The 20952-nt window shown below is 43.5% G+C and overlaps 1 protein-coding gene across 3 annotated transcripts in view; it reads left to right on the forward strand.

Moving 5' to 3' along the window:
• The first annotated feature begins 19151 nt into the window (after positions 1-19151).
• The window catches only part of IL1RAPL1 (interleukin 1 receptor accessory protein like 1), a 657222-nt gene continuing 655421 nt past the window's right edge, over positions 19152-20952 (forward strand). The window contains exon 1 of one of the 3 annotated variants that reach the window (XM_083498268.1): positions 19152-20203. The gene's annotated coding sequence lies outside the window, so the exon portion shown is untranslated. The remainder of the gene's footprint in view (positions 20204-20952) is intronic. The other 2 variants (XM_083498265.1, XM_083498266.1) reach the window with 2 other exon arrangements.

A 20952-nucleotide genomic window follows, 5' to 3' on the forward strand; every position in this document is an offset into this window, starting at 1 on the left:
AAATGTAGCTATTGTACGGAACAGTTGTTCTATATGGGACAATGACAATAAAGATTATCCTATCCTATCATATTGTATTGTATCTTAAAGGCTGTTTAAATATTTCTCCTGTGTCATTTCCTAAATCACAATCAGTCCCAAGCAGCTAGGTGGGGGATTTTGATCAGGAAAATGTTCGCCTTCCCCAGTTCTATGATACTCTACCTATGACTGCATAGGAGCTTACTTTAAAATAAATACATAAAATCAATTTATCAGCCATTGATTTCCAGTATAAACTGATTAAAGTTCCAGTCCAAAAATAGATGGTGTGGCAGCAGAGCTTGCACAAGATACTTTTGTGCCTTAGGCAAACCCTTAAATGCCCCCCCCCCACTGTCAGGGGAAAAGAGCTGAGTGAAGATCTACATCAGGAACAAGGGGTGGGGATGGAGATGGGCATTGAGATCTACTGCCTCTGTGGATCCTGCAGCCTGAAATGGTTACCTCACCTTGCTTCATAGCCCTGTGTGACAGTTTCTGATGTTGTGGAGTTCCCTTCTGGTGGAAATATGGCTGTCCACCATGCTATTATCTATCAAACAACAACTTAAAAGAGACTTGATTGTTCAAAGCTTTTGGTAGATTGCTAGAGTGAAGTTCAAAACTCCAAGCATCACTCTCTCCTGTGATGTATTTAAGGATGGGGATAACTTTGGTTCAGTTTACAGTTTCATGGGAAGCCACCTATTCTTACTTCCCAAAACTATACATGAAACAAAATGCAGAAGCCTTTGGAATTCATGCTTTTCCAAATCCTCTGATGCAGTTCTTCAGCCAAATGATGTGCTCAGAAATGTCCATAGTAGCAGAAAGTGTGCATAAAAATGCATATAGCCATTGAAATAACACAGAGAAACTGCATTATATGGTGGGAAATGGCTTGCAAAAATGTCTGTATTAGGTAGAATTGCACACAAGCACGAATATATTAAGAGGAATGAGCACCTAACATGCTGATGATTTTCCGTGGCAACTTCAAAATAGTAGAAATAAATAAAATGAATTAGATAAACTAATGTGAAAAAGTTGATTAGAAAAAATGAAAAACTTGGAGAAACTGAAAGGAACAAATATATGCATCACTATTTATATTTCATTGTTAATATTGCTCCTAAATGTTTTCTGCTGGCTTTATTTTGACAGTTATTGCTAGCCACCCCAGGCTCCTACAACAAGGGAAGGTTACACGAATAACAACTCATAGTAATAGTAACAAGATAATAATCTTTCCTATGGCAGAATGAATCCAAAATGGGTAGAACAAGGTCACACAGCAGGCTTGGCACTTCAAATTCTTTCAGCTTAATGTTGTATTTATTCAGAAGACTACAATGGATTTGATTACCATCAATCATATTTATCTGTCTGCGGCTCACATGCTCCACGTCCCTATGCTCGGGATCTAGAGAGAAATTTTAATTAACAAGAGTTGTTAATCATATGCACAAAACTTCATTTGCAAACTGTCCCTGAATGGATAGCCTCTATAATTCAATAATTTTAAATAGGCCTAACAGTTGCAGGGTGTCTGCATTCTGGTTGTCTGCAGTACAGTAGGCAGGCTGAGGAATCTGGTATTTAGAACATCATTTGAGGAGGACACACTTTTTGAAAAGATCATTTTCTGATTATCTCTTTACACTCGACAAAAGCCCAAGTCCACAGCAGATCTTGAACCAGGACTATTGAGGTTCATAGTCAGACACTCACCCCTCAAAAAAGAAAATTATATTTGTTCTCACACATTCCTCCTTGGCAGGCATGGGAAAGAGAGACTTCCCATTTCCAACTTGTATTCAATACATCTAATAAGGATTGTTGGATGTGCTGCCCCAAGATCACCCAGCAAGCTCTAAAAGAAGTTTTGAATAAAGATTAGGAAGTGTCTACCAGCATGCCTGGAACACTTTATTGTCCTCCAGCTTACCAGCCAATTGACAGCAGCAGCAATATATTTTCATTTTGAGTTTCTTTCTTTGTTTGTTCACAGTGGGCTACTTCTGGAGTGTAGTTCCTACAGAATTAATGAGCATGTCTGGTATGAGAAGAAAAGTGCCATGGGAACTGCTGTTGTGACATCATTTGGGGGCCCTCCAGGAGCTATAGGCCCTTGGGCCTGTGAGTGACAGTCTAGCCCTACAAAACCTGGGCTAGAGAAATTGCACTCAACCCTGAGTTTGGAAGAAGGTAGGGCAAAACTCGATGCAACGACTCATATTGATCCAGAGCAGAACTCCAACGTATAGTTAGCAGAGTAAAAAACTTAAACACATTGCAGGATTCCCCCAAAATAGACCAGAGGCAATTAATATTTCATCCAGCAGAGCTGAAGGCAAATAAGCATAATGGTCACAAATCCAATACATTCAGGATTGGCACTGTCCATAAGACATCCAGTTGCAGCAGACTTAACTTAAACTTAAAATAACTTATGAGTCTTAACCTTAACACTAAGCATATTATGTACAGAACACCACACCAGAAGGAAGAGAGGTAGAAAGAGAAAGTGAAACCATGGCTCCTTCTGGCCTTACTTTTATAGTCAGCATGACCTTGACAGAAAAAGATAATAGAACCAGTTTAAGCCAAACCTCATGACCTTTCTGCTTGCTTCTTTCACACAGAGAAGCTTCCAGAACCCTCTTGAATTAATTAGAATAGAAAATATATCTATACATCAGATCAATACTTTCTGTACCAAGAAATGCAAACTGACACCTTCAAGGCGTCTAATGCCCCCTAAGCTGCTCATGGTCAGTGGCTGAGGAGGAGTAGATCAGGATGTTGGCAAGGTAAACAATGACAAAGCAGTCGAGGAGGTCACGGAACACATCATTCATGAAATGTTGGAAGACAGTGGACATGTTGGTCAAGCCAAAGGGCATTACGATGTACTCACAGTGCCCATATTGTGTCTGAAACACTGTCTTCCATTCATCACCCTCACACATGTGCACCAGGTTATAGGCCCTCCACAAGTCCAGTTTGGTGAATAGTGTGGCCCTCTGCAGCCTCTCCAGAATCTTGGCAATGAGGGGTAGTGGGTAACGATTCCAGGCGGTGACCTGGTTTAACCACAGGTAATCATTGCAAAGCTACAACTTTTCTGACTTCTTTTTCACAAATAGTACAGGAGTAGTGGCTGGTGAGGAAGAGGGTCATACAAAACCCCTCTGCAGGTTCTTGGTGATGAATGCGCGTAACATGGTCAATTCAGTTTCCGAATTTGAGTCCCGGAATTTGAGTCCTGGGAAACAGGTCAATAGGGCAGTCATATGATGAGGTGGAAAGAGATCTGTTTCACTGAACACATCAGCAAACTTGGCAGGCAGATTGGCAAGTCCGTCCGTTCTCCGTTCCTGCTGCCAGGACTGCTGGTGCCAGACAGACATGGCCCATGCAGTCCAGGGCACTGAAGCTGATTGTGCTCTGGGATCAACTGCTGTGAGGATCATGGGCCTCCAACCGCTCCAGGCCCAACACAATGGGGATATGGGGTGTAGAAGCCAAATAGAACTCTGCCTCTTCTATATGAGTCCCCACCTGCAACCACAGCTTGTCCGTAGCCCAAGTCACTGGTCCAAAAGCCTGTCATCAGTGGTTTCTACCACAAGAGGTGGTTGGATGGGATGTCTGGGGATTCCCTGCCATGTCCACGAAGTTGGCTGTAGCCCCTGAAGCTATCATGGCCCAGGTCTGCAAGGCTGGTCTCCCTGGAAGTGTCAGGGCAACGGACACCACCAGGCAAGGCATCTTGGCACTAGCGGTACATGCCAGACCCCGACTTAGTAGCCCATCTAAACCAAGGGGTTTCCATTTCCTGGACAGGGAGCAGACCCCCTCTTTGACATGCATGTGACTACCATACGTCCCCAGCCACAGTAGAGACACAGTCCCTCTCTGCATCTCCATTCCTTCTCAGCCGCTGTCAAATAAGGGTGGATTCCCCCTATCTGCATTGGCTCCTCCTCAGATTGGGGCATGGAACCCCATGGAGAAGGTGCCACCAGGCAAGTCCTACCCGGGCTTTGCATTGTTGTATGTGTCCCTCAATTCTGAAGCACGAGTGAATCAGGCTTTAAAGGTCCGCTGGGCACTCTGTGTGGGCCAGTTCGTCTAGAACTGGGTCTGAAAGCCCTTCTTGAAACTGGTTCACTAGAGCTGCCTGATTCCAGGCCAAGTCCTGTGCCAGCAGCTGAAATTCACAAGCATATTCCCCCACTGACCGATTTCTCTGTTTCAGCTCCTGGATCAGGCTGTCAGCGGTCTGGGTCCTGATGGGGCCCATGTACATGGCCCGGAACTGTTGGCTAAAGGTGTCAAAATCGGCCAGAAGGGGGCTCTGTTGTTGCAGCAAGGGCGTTGAGTTCTCAAAATTGTAAGGACAGCGTCTTGCAAGATCAATCAATCATCCCATGAAATGCATCTTAAACATTTTTATTCACCATCCTTGAATATGTTTCTCAACCTGGAGCGGGAAGTAAAATCCATCTGCAGTACTTAAGGCCATGACCTTGGACTTTCTGTTCCTCATCAAGGTGAGATTCCCATTGTCTTCAAAAAAAAGTCTCGCCTTTGTGAAAGGAGGAGGATCAGATGCTGTGTGGGGTTTTTAAAGCTATTCATCTTGAAGACTCACTTCTTTTTATAAGTATCTGACTTATCAGTTCTAATTTCTAATGTTGTGTTTGGCCTGGAACACTTTCTTTCATTCCTGCTAAATCTGAACGGTTTCTTACCTCGAGGCACTTCAGAGGTGAGTCTGCACTTTAAAACTTCATGAAGCTGAGGTCAAACAAAAGTCAGTGCAACTGCTTTTCAGAGGTCCCTTTGTCACTGTTTATTTGCCCTCCTTTTACTTGACACAAAACAGAAGATGTGTTAAGGAACCCACAGTGTGACCCTATACATTTCTGCTCAAAAATAAGTCCCATTAACGAGGCTTAGGGTCAGTTAAGTATGTATAAGATTGCAGCCCTAAATACATTCCTAAAATAGACAAACTTTCTCACACTGAAGAAAACCAGTTCATTGCTTCCAACCTTAAGAGCATTGAATGATTCATACCATAAGTGCACAGGAACTGTTCATATAACCCAGCATGCCATCTCCAGCTAGGTACCTCTGGAATCTCCCTATCAGGGCATGAAGTTCATCAGATGCTTAGAAGTATGCTGTCTCTGAACATAGGAATCTAATTTAATTTCCATGACTAATCAGCCTTCAGAGATCTATCCCATGTGAGTTGTGTGACCCTTTGTTTTTAAAATCCATCAATATGTGGTCATGAAAGTTTATCATAGGGTGCGTTGAGAACTGTGCACTTGGCACTTTCCACAGTGTCAAAGAGATTCAAGGACAGTACTTCAGCTACCTTTGGAAGGATCTAGAATCACAGAATTGTAGAGTTGGAAGGGATCCTGAGGATCACCTAGTCCAATCCTCTGCAATGCAGGAATTTGCAGCTGTCCCGTATGGGGATCGAACCTGCAACCTTGGCATTATCAGCACCACACTCTAACCAACTGAGCTATCCAGTGGCCTTTTCTGTAATACTAGATGTATTTGTAAATAGATAAATAGAGCATGAAGGGGAAATCCTGCCCATCTAGATGTTACAGGAGTACAACTATCATCAACCCTAAGCATGGGCTGTGCTGAATACATTTGATGAAGTCCAGTATCTAGAGAGTCACAGTTTACTCAACCCTTGAATCAGAACATTGGCTGATATGAAAACAGCTTTCATATTATTATTATTATTATTATTATTATTATTATTATTATTATTTATTATTATTATTTATACCCCGCCCATCTGGCTGGGTTTCCCCAGCCACTCTGGGCGACTATTAGCATTCCTATAAACCAGGGGTCAGCAACCTTTTTCACCTGTGGGCTGGTCCACTGTCCCTCAGACCTTGTGGGGGACCTGACTATATTTTGAGGGGGGAAATGAACGAATTCCTAGGCCCCACAAATAACCCAGAGATGCATTTTAAATAAAAGCACACATTCTACTCATGTAAAAACACACTGATTCCAGGACATCCGCGGGTCGGATTGAGAAGGTGATTGTGCCGCATCCAGCCCCCAGGCCTTGGGTTGCCTACCCCTGCTATAAACTGCAAATCTACTGCTCCTCATCAGATCCTCAGAGGGGCATTATAACATCTCAAAATGCCTTCCAGATTTTAGCTAGCTCTCTGCCAATCCCTCTATCTCTCAGTACTGCAGTTCTTTCTCATTGCCCCAAAACTTGTTAATGTTATAACTTTCTCTCATACTCACAGACCTTCATCAGCTCCTCCTCTCAGTTAGTGGGGGTCAAAGAATGCATGTCACGTTCCCCAAACTGCTGGTGACCTTTCCCCCCATTTGGAACATTCCAGAGAAATCACCAACTGTTTTATGCCCCTTTTAATATTGTATTCTTTTGCCCAATCATATGTTAATATTATATTCCTTTGCCTGACAAAGGATATGACCAGGCATGCAGTCGTGACAGTATAACAATACTTTATTTAGTCTGCTTATTTTTGCTTATTACCACTCCATTTCACTGGACAACTTCAAATTCAAGGACTGTGCATGACCAGGGGATGGGGGTGGGGAACTCTCTTTATTAAGGTAAAGGTAAAGGGACCCATGACCATTAGGTCCAGTCGTGACCGACTCTGGGGTTGGGCACTCATCTCGCTTTATTGTCCGAAGGAGCCGGCGTACAGCTTCCGGGTCATGTGGCCAGCATGACTAAGCCGCTTCTGGCAAACCAGAGCAGCGCATGGAAATGTCATTTACCTTCCCGCCGGAGTGGGACCTATTTATCTACTCGCCCTTTGATGTGCTTTTGAACTACTAGGTTGGCAGGAGCAGGAACTGAGCAATGGGAGCTCACCCTGTTGTGGGGATTTGAACCACTGACCTTCTGATCAGCAAGTCCTAGGCTCTGTGGTTTAACCTACAGCACCACCCACGTTCCTCCTTTAAATGGTTTGCAATTTGCATTGGCATGACCAATGGGGGCAGGAACCTTAAATTTGTAGTAATGATATTTAGCTTAAAGACACCTGCTTTAATTGTTTTAGGCTGTCTGTGTGTATCTATCTATCTATCTATCATCTATCTATCTATCATCTATCTATCTATCTATCTATCTATCTATCTATCTATCTATCTATCTATCTATATCTATCAACTATACAGGATGAAAAAGAAAATATGAAAGGCTTTCTATAATAATGAATGTAAGTTATCTTGCACTTTTCACAAACAGCCCTACATTGAAGTTCTGGTAAAACATGCAAGTTTATTTTAAAATATTCAATTAATTAATTGATAAATAGATTAAAATACAGGTGATAAATCAGCTCCTATCAATATATATATCCATTCTTACGTAACTTTGGCGCATTTCTAATAGGTCTTAATATGCATGTGCTATAATATCAGAGGCTCTGATTCTAGCTCCATGTGCCCAAGTGCAGTATATAAAATGGCATGGAGACCTGATATTTAGGCAGTTTCCTGTAATTCAACTGGACAGGGCAAAGCATTTGGTATACTTGAAATAGATTCCTGTTAGAATCCATAAGATGTGGTCTTCCTGACTGTTTGCTCAGAGTTCATTCTCTGTTTTAGAGTTCTGTGATAACCATAATTTGTTCTTCCGTTAGTTTTTGTTTTTAACTGGCAGACAGCTTAGTAGGGAAAAGAGGCAAGGTTGGTCTTAGAAATATGGAGCTGGTCATGTTAAGTCTATTCCCATCGCAAATGCCCTAAGAACCCCTTGAACCAGGTGCCTTATTTCCACTGCATGATAAGGATGTATCTGCACATCCAGTGGTCCAGGTAATGTCACTAGAGCAAGAGGCCTCTACTTTGCTAGCAGATGGATGACATCCCTTGGGTTTTATATACAATCTACTCACTGGCGGAGGAAAGGGGGTGCAGTGGGTGTGGTCTGCCCCAGGTGTCATCCCTGAGGGGGGTGGCATCACCGTGCCTCCCCCCTGGGTCGCTCGTGCTTGCCGCAGGCAGCACCCCCCCCCCAAGGATGCTCACCACTCAGTTCAGGCAGCACACCTCCCCGGGATGCTCACTGCGGGCAGCCCCCCCCCCGGGATGCTTGCTGCGGGCAGCTACCCCCCCCCCCCGGGTGCACAGCTAGCTCTACCTCTGAATCTACTTACTCCTCGAACCCAGTCACCTTTAGCTAAGAACTTGTTGCTTCAAAGTATGCAATATGGTGAGGCTAGGGTTCACAACAGCATGGAAGAAAACTTGAAAAAAAAAATCCAAACCAAAGTAGAACTCTTCAAAAACAGTCATCACTCCCCATGCCCCCTTTTTGGACTTTATTATGCTTTATGGTCATGGCAATGTGACTCCAACTAGGCTGGGATCAGGGAACCTGAGGCCCTGCAGGAGACGTTCAAGGCTGATGTGGATTGTAATGTAACATTGGCCATTCTGATTGACACTGATCAAAGTTGGAGTTTGGGTGGGGGGAGGTTGTTAGTTTACCCATCCCTGAAGTAGACCTTGAAGTTATTTAATATTTGATTTTACGTTGATGAAATGTATGCACTGCCCCCATCACAGAGTAAGTCAGGGTGAAAAATAGCATGCAGATGCCTGCAAATCTTATGTCCCTGTGAAGAGAAAATAGTAGTAGAAGCAGGGAGCAGCTGCTTAGCCTTTCTCCCAGGCCTGGATCTGTCAGTAGCGCCATGCTGTCAATGCTGATCATGAGTCCCATTTGTCCAGTGTTGTGTTGTAAAAGAAGAACAAGTGTGTCTCAACAGGGCAGATTTTACCCACTGAAAATGAGAGGGAGGGAGGGGGAGAAAGAGAGAGAGATCTTTCATCTTGTCTGTGCCTCTTCATCAAAATTCTGATCACATTACCTTCATTTCAGACTCTTCCATTCTTCTCTGCTTTTATTATCCCTTTTCCCTTCCTCCCCTTGTCCCGATTCATCTATCTCTACCGCTCTCAAAACAAAACCTTCTCCTTTGCATTGCCAACCAGCTCTCTTCGTTCAAGAAGCGCTTGTGCTTTCACAGTTGTCTCCCCTCCCCCCGCCCTTGCTGGAAGAAAGAAATCTGACATTTGGGGGGAAACAACATTTTAGGATGAAGTGAGGCAAAAGCTCTACACTCCAAATTAGAGCTACTTTTCTTCCAGGTCTGTAGACCAAAGTTACAGGAGTGTTCTGTCAGCTCTCCAGAGCCGCTGACCTTCATTCTTCATTGTTTAAAGCTTGTTCTCTCTGTGTGGTGTGTGGATTATGTTTGCTGCTACTGGATATGCTAAAACGGCAGTGTTTCTTCATAGAGACATTTCTTCTAAGAGAATAATTAACGTGAAGCATACAAGGTGGGGGGCAGGAAATGTATTTGGGATAATTTGAATTTCTACATGAAACTGACAAAAGTTTGTTTCAAAATGTTTATAGATTCCTGACAGGGAATGGCTGGAATCCTTATTAAGCTGCATGAGGCCTCATAATTGGTTTATTCTGTTAAACTGTATGTTGCTCAAAAGCTATGTGGCTGTAGGACAATACCCTCCCACTAAGTCTCTCATGTTTCTTTAAAGGCCTGGGGAAGCATTCAGAACCCCACACAACAGTACTTAAGAACTGTTTTTGTGCACACCCTATTGATGTCTATGTCGGACCAGTTCTTTTGTTCCACAGGCATCTGGGCACATTTCATCGTAAATGAGGGAATAATCAGTCTACCTGGTACTGCCACAGAATGTTTAATGTGCCCAGTTCAGTTGGCAGTTGTATTAGAGGTGGTTTAAACATCATGGCAGGTAGGTGTGGGGTGGAAGAAGCAGACACCCATGGGAGAAAGGTACATCTGCTTGCAGTTGGAAGTTAAGAGCTGATTCCTACAAGTATGTTTAATGCTTTAACTGCAACTGCTGTGTGCAACAAATTCCACAGAAAGATGACGCTTTTCACAAAAGCACTATGCTACCCACATTAACTTGTACAAGCTAGGCACTGCTTTTGAAGTAAACTGATAGGTCCTTTTAGAGCAATGGTGGGGAATTTGTGACCCAATTTCATGCAGCCCCCTCAGATACTATGGAGACCCTCTTCTTATTCTGTGGGAGGGGCAATCCTACAAACTCTGCCCAATTTTGTCTGTTGCCCCACCCACTTTTGACTCTGATGCCATCCACCACCAACTGACTGATATGACGCCACCCCCCCAAAGAAAAGCCAGCTTCTCTCATTTAGAAGCTGATACTACAGGAAGGCATAGCTGGAGAGATCGGAAGTGTGGGCTTTGTCCCAGTCCTTCCTGCATTTTGCACCAGTATCAGGTTCACCCCTGACTGGGCAGCTGCTGTTAAGCGGAAGGGGAAAGGTGCTCACTGAGTTTCTCATTCCTTCCATTATATTTTCAGTGGCAGAATATTATTTCATATTATGGGTTAGGCCTACAAAGACTCTCCTCTTCAGAGTTTCTGGAAACTCTGTGTATTGGCAGGGACACAGTGCAGACATGATGGGTCAGTAATCAGTGGCGGAGCTTCATGCTCCAGCACTGGGGGGCGGAGAGCAGGTGGGGGTGGGGCTGGCACACGTTCTGGGGGCATGGCATGCCGCCCACAGGGGTGTGGTGCATGTCCTAGGGTGTGGCTTGTGTCCTGAGGGCATGGCACACCGGCTACAGGGGCGTGGCACCCAGCGTGGGTGGGGGGACAGCCCCCCCCCACTCCTCTTCCTCCGCCAGTGTCAGTAATAAATCTCCACGTGATTAACCTTGTTTAAGCTGGACATTTCAACAGGGCTTAAACCTGCTCTGCAACAGAATAACCAAGTACCCTGAAATCTTGGGAGCAGGGTAGACAGGGTTACTCTTGTATCAGAAATTTATGTGGTCATATTGGGAGCCAAATGCTTAGAACAGGGGCTACTGCAGAAGAAAGCAAGGCTATAAAGCCTTAAACAGCTCAGGACTGCAATACCTCAAGGGTCGCCTCTTTCCATATGAACCTACATGGATCCTGAGATCATCTTCAAGGCCCTCCTTCATGTACCTCCTCCTTAAGAGGTCCAGAGGGTGGCAACACGAGAACAGACCTTCTCTGCAGTGGCTCCCTGTCTATGGAATGCTCTCCCCCAGGGAAGTTCATGTGGCGCCTTCATTATACACCTTTAGGCACCAGGCAAAAACATTCCTTTTTAACCAGGCCTTTGGTTGATCTTATTGACATCCAACACCCTTTTAGAATGTGGCTTGGGGGGGGGCGGTATTGCTTTTGGTTTGATTTTATATGTTGTGGTCTTGTTGTGAACTGTCCTGAGCCCTCTGGGTATAGGGCAGTGTATAAGTTGAATAAATATTAAATAAATGATAATAATATGTACATATGGGAATTATGATTGTTTCTTCACACAATAGTCAAAGAGGCCACATGAAACCCCCTGTCCTTTAACTTGTCTCTAGGGATGAAATTGTTGAAGTACTGGTTGATTATGTTTATCAAGACTCTGCCATTTCTACTTGGCTGCTGAAAAAAGCAGTGAGACTACGGTCGTGTCCACGCTGTACATTTAAAATGCTTTCATACTACTTGAACAACCATGACTTTTGTTGTATTTACTCTTTTTAATGATATTGTTAGTTGTCATCTGCCCTGAAGATCCCATTTCAGGATAAATTGTATGGGACAGAAATCCTTTTGTAAATAAACAAACTTTCATTAATAACAATTTTATTTTTTCAAATATACATTTATTTCCATCAGAAAATTTATTCATGCCATTATTCACACTCCATTGAATTTCCCTGCTTATCCTACATTGAAAGACCTACATTGGCTCCCAGTACGTTTCCGAGGACAATTCAAAGTGTTGGTGCTGACCTTTAAAGCCCTAAACGGCCTTGGTCCAGTATATCTGAAGGAGCGTCTCCACCCCCATCGTTCTACCTGGACACTGAGGTCCCACACCGAGGGCCTTCTGGCAGTTCCCTCACTGCGAAAAGCCAAGTTACAGGGAACCAGGCAGGGGGCCTTCTCGGTAGTGGTGCCCTCCCTGTGGAACGCCCTCCCACCAGATGTCAAAGAGATCAACAACTACCAGACTTTTAGAAGACATCTGAAGGCAGCCCTGTTTAGGGAAGCTTTTAATGTTTGATGTATTACAGTATTTTAATATTTTTTTGGAAGCTGCCCAGAGTGGCTGGGGAAGCCCAGCCAGATGGGCAGGGTATAAATAAATTATTATTATTATTATTATTATTATTATTATTATTATTATTATTATTATTATTATTATCCTTTTTAGGATAGATTTGGTGGTAATTTATAGCCTGAAATGTGCATGTTTGCTCAAAAGGATTCCTACTTAGCTCAGTAGACATTATTCCCAAGTAAGAATGTATAGTACTGTGACCTCAAGCACACACCTCCCCCACCAAAAATTAGGTCAAATGATCAGTTTATTAAAAGCACAGCAAATATACAAATTCAATTGTCTTTCCTTGATGTGTTGGCACTCAGACAAAATCTAGAAATGTAGAGCAAAGGCAAAGTGAAGAATCAAGACATGCTTGTTGAAAAGACAATGTGGGCTTGTTATAACACTCAACTGGGCAACTTGAGTTCAAACTGTGAAAACTCATGTAGAATTAGTCTTTAATTGCTGATATTGACCAAAGGGGAATTATTCTTACTAGCTTACCATTATGTTCTTGATGTAATCAAGCATCCAAATAGATTCTGAAATGGGAATCGAAAACTAAAGTAAAACGAGTCTGACAGATACCAAATGAAGGAAATTAGGATTCACTGGGTGAAATAGTTTGGGGGTTACTGCTTTAAAATGTCAGCAGGCATCTTCTATTAAAAGAATCTGCTTTGAAGCTAATGCGTCTGTGGGCAGAAGTCTAACTTGTGAGGGAGAAATGGAGTTCCCTACTCAGGTTCTTAACACTTTCCACACCTCACACATCCACTTCTGGATATAAATTATTTTCATCAGGCCAGACTTCAAGGCCAGAAGCCCAGCTATGGGAAAGGGAATGGTAGCGATCTGCATTTGAAAAGAGATTTGGTGGATATAAATTCTGTCCTCTAGTCCTTTTGAAACAAACATATTATTTCTGCTCTACCTCTGTTAAACTGCAGAGCTCCAGTAAGAACATACCCTCCTTGCCCACCCTCATCTGTACCAGCTCCTTCCAAAAACATTTCACTCGAGTGAGGGGCAGAGTATGAGGCTGCAATCCGATGCTCCCTTACAGGGGAGCAAGTCCCATTGGATTGAGTAGAAATTTTATTTTGATTAGATATGTATAGGATTGCACTTTGTGAGAAGAAAAGCAGGACTCAATAAGAACAGGAGGTGGAAAAGGCACTATTACAATGCTAAACTATTTGCTTATTTATTTATTTATTTATTTAATGGCTAGCCCACAGCATACTTTAAGATCAGGAACAGGAAAAAGGTGCCTATTGTATCTCTTAAATATTTCTTGTTCAGTCTCAACAGAATATGAAGTGGATGAACTAGAGAGGGCCTTCTCAGTAGTGGTGCCTGCTCTGTGGAATGCCTTCCTATCAAAGACATAAACAATTATATAACCTTCAGTAGACATCTGGAGGCAGCTCTCTATCTGGAAGTTTTTAATGTCTGATGTATCATGTATTTTTTTGTACTCTGTTGGAAGCTGCCCACAGTGGCTGGAGCAACCTAGTCAGAAGGGCAGGGTACTAGTAATAAATTGTCGTTGTTGTTTCACAACTACCCATGCAGGTGTTAGAATCTACCATATCTTTTCTTCATTGAGGGGGACATAAGCTCTGCCTCCTAGCTCTTAGCTTGGTAGTTTTTATACTAAACTGTTCTGGTTATACAAACACTCATAATTTCTTTTAGCCTGGCACTCCAAAGAGGCATGGCCACTTTGGAGTGAGATTCTTTTCCAGAGTTTGAAATTAGCTGTTTCAAATTGCTTTCCTATTAGCAGTTCTGCTGGACCACATTCCAAAACCTATCTGTGGTGTTGACCTATAGATTAAAATGCTGCGTGACAATGTAATAGTCAAAGGTTCCTTCCATTGTGTTGATCTACTTGTTCTGCAGTAGTCGCAAGATAAGATTTTGTTCCTGATGTTATTTCCAGCACCAGGACTCCATATTGTCCATTTGGCTCTCTTGTGGCATTGGGTTTCATTTCCTGTGCTGCTTCCACAAAGGAGCCCAAGAGGCAAGGCAGTGCAGCTGCCTCAGCACCAAGGACAGCTCTGGAACTGAAATGGAGCCTTTTGACCCTCTGCCTCCAGTTCACATCCTATACTTTTGCCTTCTTTGGAGAACCTGCTAAAGGGCAAATCCTCTAACTTGGAGATGGGCAGTTTTACACTCCCATAGACTCCCATATCACCTTTTGCTTGTGTTTTAGATATCCTTGCTGATTCAGATAATTATTATTTAATTAGGGTTTCTCAACAATGCATCAACATGTTAGATTTGCAATGCTAGCTTGCATTTAATAATGTTTCCAACCCTGCTTATCTCTTCTTCTGCAATGCTTAATTAAGTTCTACTAAGTGAAAGAAATATATTTGCTCAACTTATGTGCTTAAGACCTGTCTTTAAATCCTAAATTTCCTGTGTGCTAATATGGAGGGGGACTAATGCCCCCTTAGCCTGGCAGCTGTTGCAGAGGGAACTGAGGTGAAAAGCCTAACTGAGACTCAGTGTTTGCTACATAGAGATCAGGCTTAGATCTCCCCTATGAACAAAACAAATTTGTCACACCTCCATGAATTTGTCTAATCATCTTTTAAAGGCAACCACGTTGGTGGCTATCCCTGCCTCTTGTGGGAGCAAATGCCATAGTTTTGTCATGCAGTGTGTTTTATTGTTTCTGTGCTGAATCTTCCAACAGTGCCCTTCATTAGGTGGCCTTGAGTTCCAGTATTATGAAAAATGGAGGAAAACATATTGCTTTGCATTTTCTCTATGCCATTTACAGTTTTATGCACCTTTATCATGCCTTTTCTCTAAACTAAAAAGTCTTAAATGTTGATATACAAGATCCAACATATTACAAAATGGGGAATCCAGTGGATCCAGCAGGGTGCATTCATCATGTATCACTTAAATTTCTTTTTTATTATACGATCATTATCATTTTTGGTGGTTTTTTAAAATGTAGATTTATGAAAAACAAGTTCTTACTAAATTGTCTCCTGCCAAATGCATTTTTTATTCAAAATTATTTGATTTTCTTTTACCAGAGCAACACTGACTCTGTAGTTCGATTGGGATTTCCCTTTAGTCATTTGTGTGCATTCAAAGGAATAGCATTTTTTTTCTTTCCTGGGAAAACCCTGGTGTCTGGCAGGTGGGGTGGGGAGTTGGTCAGTTTGTAGGATGTAGGGAGTTTATGGGAAAGAGTGGGTTTTTGACACATAATATTATGTCAAGAAAATGTCCTTACTTTAGGGTAAAATGGAGAAAGGGGAAGAATATTGGAGGACATTTTGCATTTGTTTTTCTGTAAATGCCTAATATCCTTTCTAATATGTTAACAACAACAAATACTTGATGGGACACTGATCTCTGTACGGGATTTTTCTACTTCTTCTGGAAAAGTAGAGTAACACAGACACACATTTCATCAACATTTTATTTTATTTTGCCAGAAGATAATCAGAGCAGAGCCCAAAGCATAACAGAATGGTGGAACGATAACTAAGTGGATCTGGGGGGATCCCACTCATCCTTAATTGAAAGCCCAATCAAAAAAGATAGAACAGACTTGAACAGAAGGCCTAAGATCAAGCATTTTGTTGCCATATAACTTACACACACATCAAAGAAAATGACATTACATTACATATTATTTTAGTATCAAACACAGCAACATTTTTAAAGGGGATAGAACAAACTGCTTCTTCTGTCAAGACTTCAGAGCAATGAATCTTCAAAGGGGGCTGAAATGTAGGACCATAATTTTGGGGTGATTTGATTGACATTCATCAGCTGCAATATGGAATAGATGGTAAAGGGACCCCTGACCATTAGGTCCAGTCACAGACGACTCTGGGGTTGTGGCGCTCATCTCACTTAACTGGCTGAGGGAGCTGGCATACAGCTTCCAGGTCATGTGGCCAGCATGACTAAGCCGCTTCTGGTGAACCAGAGCAGCACACAGAAACACCATTTACCTTCCCACTGGAGCGGTACCTATTTATCTACTTGCACTTTGATGTGCTTTCAAACTGCTAGGTTAGCAGGAGCTGGGACCGAGCAATGGAAGCCCACCCCGTCGTGGGGATTCAAATCCCCAACACGAGAGCCAGTGTGGTGTAGTGGTTAAGAGCGGTAGATTTGTTATCTGGGGAACCGGGTTCGCGTCTCCGCTCTTCCACATGCAGCTGCTGGGTGACCTTGGGCTAGACACACTTCTTTGAAGTCTCTCAGCCCCACTCACCTCACAGAGTGATTGTTGTGGGGGAGGAAGGGAAAGGAGAATGTTAGCCGCTTTGAGACTCCTTCGGGTAGTGATAAAGCGGGATATCAAATCCAAACTCTTCTTCTTCTTCTTTTGATCAGCAAGCCCTATGCTCTGTGGTTTTACCCACAGTGCCACCCACATCCCAGAATAGATGGTAATAACAGGAAATTTTGCTGCCCCTTAGGTCAAAGTGCATAGTATTTAAGTTTTGAGTTATTCCATCTGTGGTGGCCAATTGTAATATAGATAGATAGATAGATAGATAGATAGATAGATAGATGATAGATAGATAGATGATAGATAGATATAACTGTTATACATGCATGCATTTTGGTCCCATACAGTGGCGGAGTCTATTGGAATGAAATGAACACTGTCCCACCATGCTCAGTTTGCCCTCAGCCAGCCCCCAAATGCCTGTCTTCACATTTACAACCAGTCCAGGGAAAGGCACTGCCTGCCAGCTTACCCCTTGTCAGCACCAGCGTTGTCCTTGTGAAACGCATAATAGAAAAGGATGGGAGCAAGACTAGAATTAGTTGGCCCCACATGTTATTGGTTGTGGCTCCACCTACTGTTGGCCTCCCTGCCCAACAACTCCCATAGCTGCTTAAATGAAAATTCCTCTCAGATGCTGCAGTAGATGGGGAACCAAGTTTATTAGAAAGTTAAGCATGATAATTAATAATTATGGGATAATAGCCATCATTATTCTTCCTCAGGGTAGACCCATTAGAGCCAGTTAACTGAAGCCCATTGATTTCATGGTTTCACTATGGTTCTAATTCTATAACTAATATCCAGGAAGAAGGTGGTTCTGTTACAGATACTGGCAATTCTTTTATCTCCTACTCTGTTCTCTTACATTTCTATTTGGGGCTTCCAGTTATGGAGGGCCCCACAAAGGACAGTGCTGGCTGCTCTTTGAAATAAGTGGAGCTGCTTTTTGAAAGAAGTGAAGCAATATTATTTATTTCATTTATACCCCACTTTTTCTTCAAGCAGCTTTAAGATGGCATAAGTGGGTTCTCCTTCTCCTCCATTGGTTGATGTTAATCCCCCACAACAACCCTGTGAGGTAGGCTGAGAGGCCTGAGGTCACCAGTCAGCTTCATGGTTGGCTAGGGATTTGAACCCTGGTCTGACATTCTAACCACTATGCCATAGTGCACAAAAACATCTAAAGGAAGAGGCCATAAGATCATGATGTTCAGAGTCTAAAAGTTCCTAACTATAGCTCTGCTTCTTTGTGCAAGGCATATATGCTATGCCACTGAGTTACAGCCCGTCAATAAAATTTTGCTCTGCCCTGGGAGCTCATAGTGTAGTAGCAGTAGTGCAATCTGTGTATCCTCATTGGTCTGTTGTGTATTTACATGTTCGCACAAGGCAGGGCTGGTACATCAAATGCTGCATGCCAGCTGAACAGTCAATTGGTAGAGCTTTTCTTACCATTGCAATGATGAAAAAAGCTTGCCTTATTGCAGCTGCTCCATACTGTATCATGGCAGCCATTTCACAGGTGCTTTCTTCATTGGAGCCTCCATATATCAAGAAGAGCTTCACCTGTTGAATTTCTGCCTGTTAGATACAGGAGCCCTGCTACCAAAATGGAGGCAAGCCTAGCCCTTTTACAGAATATTACCAATGTAGCGTAATATGAATCACTTAGGCATTCTTATAGCTTGTGCCTATGTTTACTCAGAAGTCCCATTGATTTTTATGATCCCTCCCACCCCCAGGCTTGCAAGAGTTCGCCTTCCGGCTTCCCTCTCTTCCCCACCTCCCACACACATTTACTCATGTAGAAGGCCTCACTGCCTTCTCTATCTATATCTAGATTTAGGGGGGTGAGGAATAAAGGAGGTGGATGAAAAAAACGAAGTGTAAAATTTAGCAGAGCAGTTGTTTGATGCTCCAGACATCTGCAACTGAACCTTTCTGTTTTTGGTGAAGTAATTAAAATTCCTAATTAGATACACCTTGCAGCTCCTGTTAGTCTTAATTGGCAACAATGCAGCAAGATTCTTCTCACCTATTTTCAGAATTTTTAAAGGGGTGGTAGAGAGAAAGAGTGTTTATAAAAAGAGTTTTTTTTAAAAAAAAAAATACATCACCCCCCCCCCAACCAGCACTGTTCCCACACAGTTCGGAGAGTTTGTACAAAGAAGATCCCATGGCAACAGCAAGACCCACAGTTTGCTTTATAGACACACACACACACACACAAATCCAACCAAGAATAGATAATGCATCATCGCTTTTAAAACAACCCTTCACTTGGGAAATTTCATGGAGGGAGGGAGAGAAGAGAACACAACCACCGATCAGTGTAGGACTTGGTATACAAGCTTTTTGGCTTAGCTTGTGCTGGGTCTCCAGCCTCCCAAGCCCCATGGAAAAGTGGGCAGAGGAGCTGTGGGTGATAATGTGTGTCCTTGGCACCGGTAGTAGGCAGAAATGACTTCTTTCTCTCCTGTCCCTCACCCGCCCGCCGCCCCCCCCCCTTCAAATCAGTCTCCTCTCTAATGCTTTGCAGAGAGGCAGTTGACTGTGGATTGGCTAGTACTAAAGTATCCATTGGGTGGCAGTAACAGTACCTTCTTTATGACTTGCAGCAAAGCAGAGAATGCATTCAATCAAATGAGCCGATCTTGTAGAAACACTGGAATCGTTTATGCATTGCAGTTTCTCTCTCTCTTTCTCTCTCTCTCGCGCTCTCTCTCTCTCACACACACACACACACGCTCCCTCTCTGCCTTCGTCCCTCCCTCCCTCCCTTTCTCTTCCTTAGGATATTTGGGCTGGATCGCCTTTAATTCATCACGACCTGCTCCTTGGGGTTGGTGCACTTGTCATTCGCACAGAAGATTAGCATCATTCAGGGCAAACCGACAATTGTGGGATTTCCCTCCCCCCACCCTCTCCCTCTTTTCCTTCCAATACATTTTTTTAAGGGGGGAAAAAATCCCCTCTGTGCCGATTTGAGAGTTTTAGGACCCAGGAGACTTCCTCTCCAACAGCAGGAGCCGTGTGTGCTTTCCACATAGCGGTACAGTACCAGGAAAACCCCGTCGGATCGGTGATTGTAGGATACTTGTGAAATCTCCCTCGGATTCCTGCTTCCCGGGGACTGCATGGTGGCGTTGGGATTTCTCCAGGTGCATCGAGGGGCTTTGAGAAGGCTCCATGCTCACAAGCCAGGACTCCTTTCCTTGTCCAAGAGCTCGCGGACTTCTGGGGTTATCCGTCTCTCCCTCTGGCTTTCCCCCCTTCTGAGCCAGCTCCTTCTCCTTCTCCCTCTCGCTCTTCTTCCCGTCTTCTAATTTTAATTTCTGCTTCCCACCTGGATTGTACCATCCGCGCGAGCAACCTGGCCACTTTGAGAACTCGCAGGAGGCGAATCTGGCCACGGATCTTGAGCTCTATATGGAATTATCTGCTTGGATGGTGAACTTGGCACTCGTGAATGGGCATCTTCTCCCTCGTCTTAATTGCTAGCAGCGAAAAGGGGAAAGGACCCGGAGGAGTTTTGGGTTTTTCTGGGTTTTTTCCTGTTGTTGTTTTTTTTAATCCTGGATTCCTTGACTACGCATTGTGATGACCAGCAATTACCTTACTGACTGATACAAGGAGACGACTATTTTGCAAGACTGTGGTGGGTAAGCTCATTTTTCTTCCTCTTCGTATATATGTATAGAAAGCTATATTAAAATAAAAGCCCCTCGGAGGCGTTGCTAAACTTGGTAGCTTGCAACTGAAAAGACTACTTTTCCCGATTGCTGCATTACACTGATGAGGGGGGTGGGGGGATTTTTATATATATCTATAGGGGGAGGGGGGGGAAAGATCTCGTCGTTATTGGCAGTTCAGAGGAACAACTGCAGTAGGTATTTCTGAGAGTGCATTTTGCGATAAATCAAAGCCCGAGCAAGGTCTCTCTCTCCCCCACCAACCATGCCTCCCATGATGTGGGAGATCGGCCTGAATGCAGTCTGAGCAAACAGGCTTCCTCCTTGCTCCCACCCCACCACCACCCCGGTTTCCCCCCTTTTCTGGCTCAAAGGGATCTACAGCAGTCACAGGAGCCCCCGGTGATGGAACCTATTTCACATGAAATGGGCTCCCATCTCTCGGTTCAAAGATGAGGCCATTTATGTATATATATATTTTCCCCCCAACTCTGTGCAGCATTCGCTTGGAGCTGCAACGGAGACAGAGAGCCCTCATTTATTTTATTTATTTTATTATTTTGGTTCAAGTTGCTGAACTTTAAAGCGCCAATCTGGATTTATTTTGGCACGGTGAGGCTTTAGTTCTGGAGGGTTCATGTGTTTGCTCGTGGATTTGGCATCGGGGGCGTCAGGAGCTAACCAGGATGCTCAAATTGTTTCAGGTTGTCCTCGGTGGC

The sequence above is a fragment of the Podarcis liolepis genome (assembly GCF_965112155.1).
Source record: "Podarcis liolepis genome assembly, chromosome: 4".
Classification (NCBI taxonomy): Eukaryota; Metazoa; Chordata; class Lepidosauria; order Squamata; family Lacertidae; genus Podarcis; species Podarcis liolepis.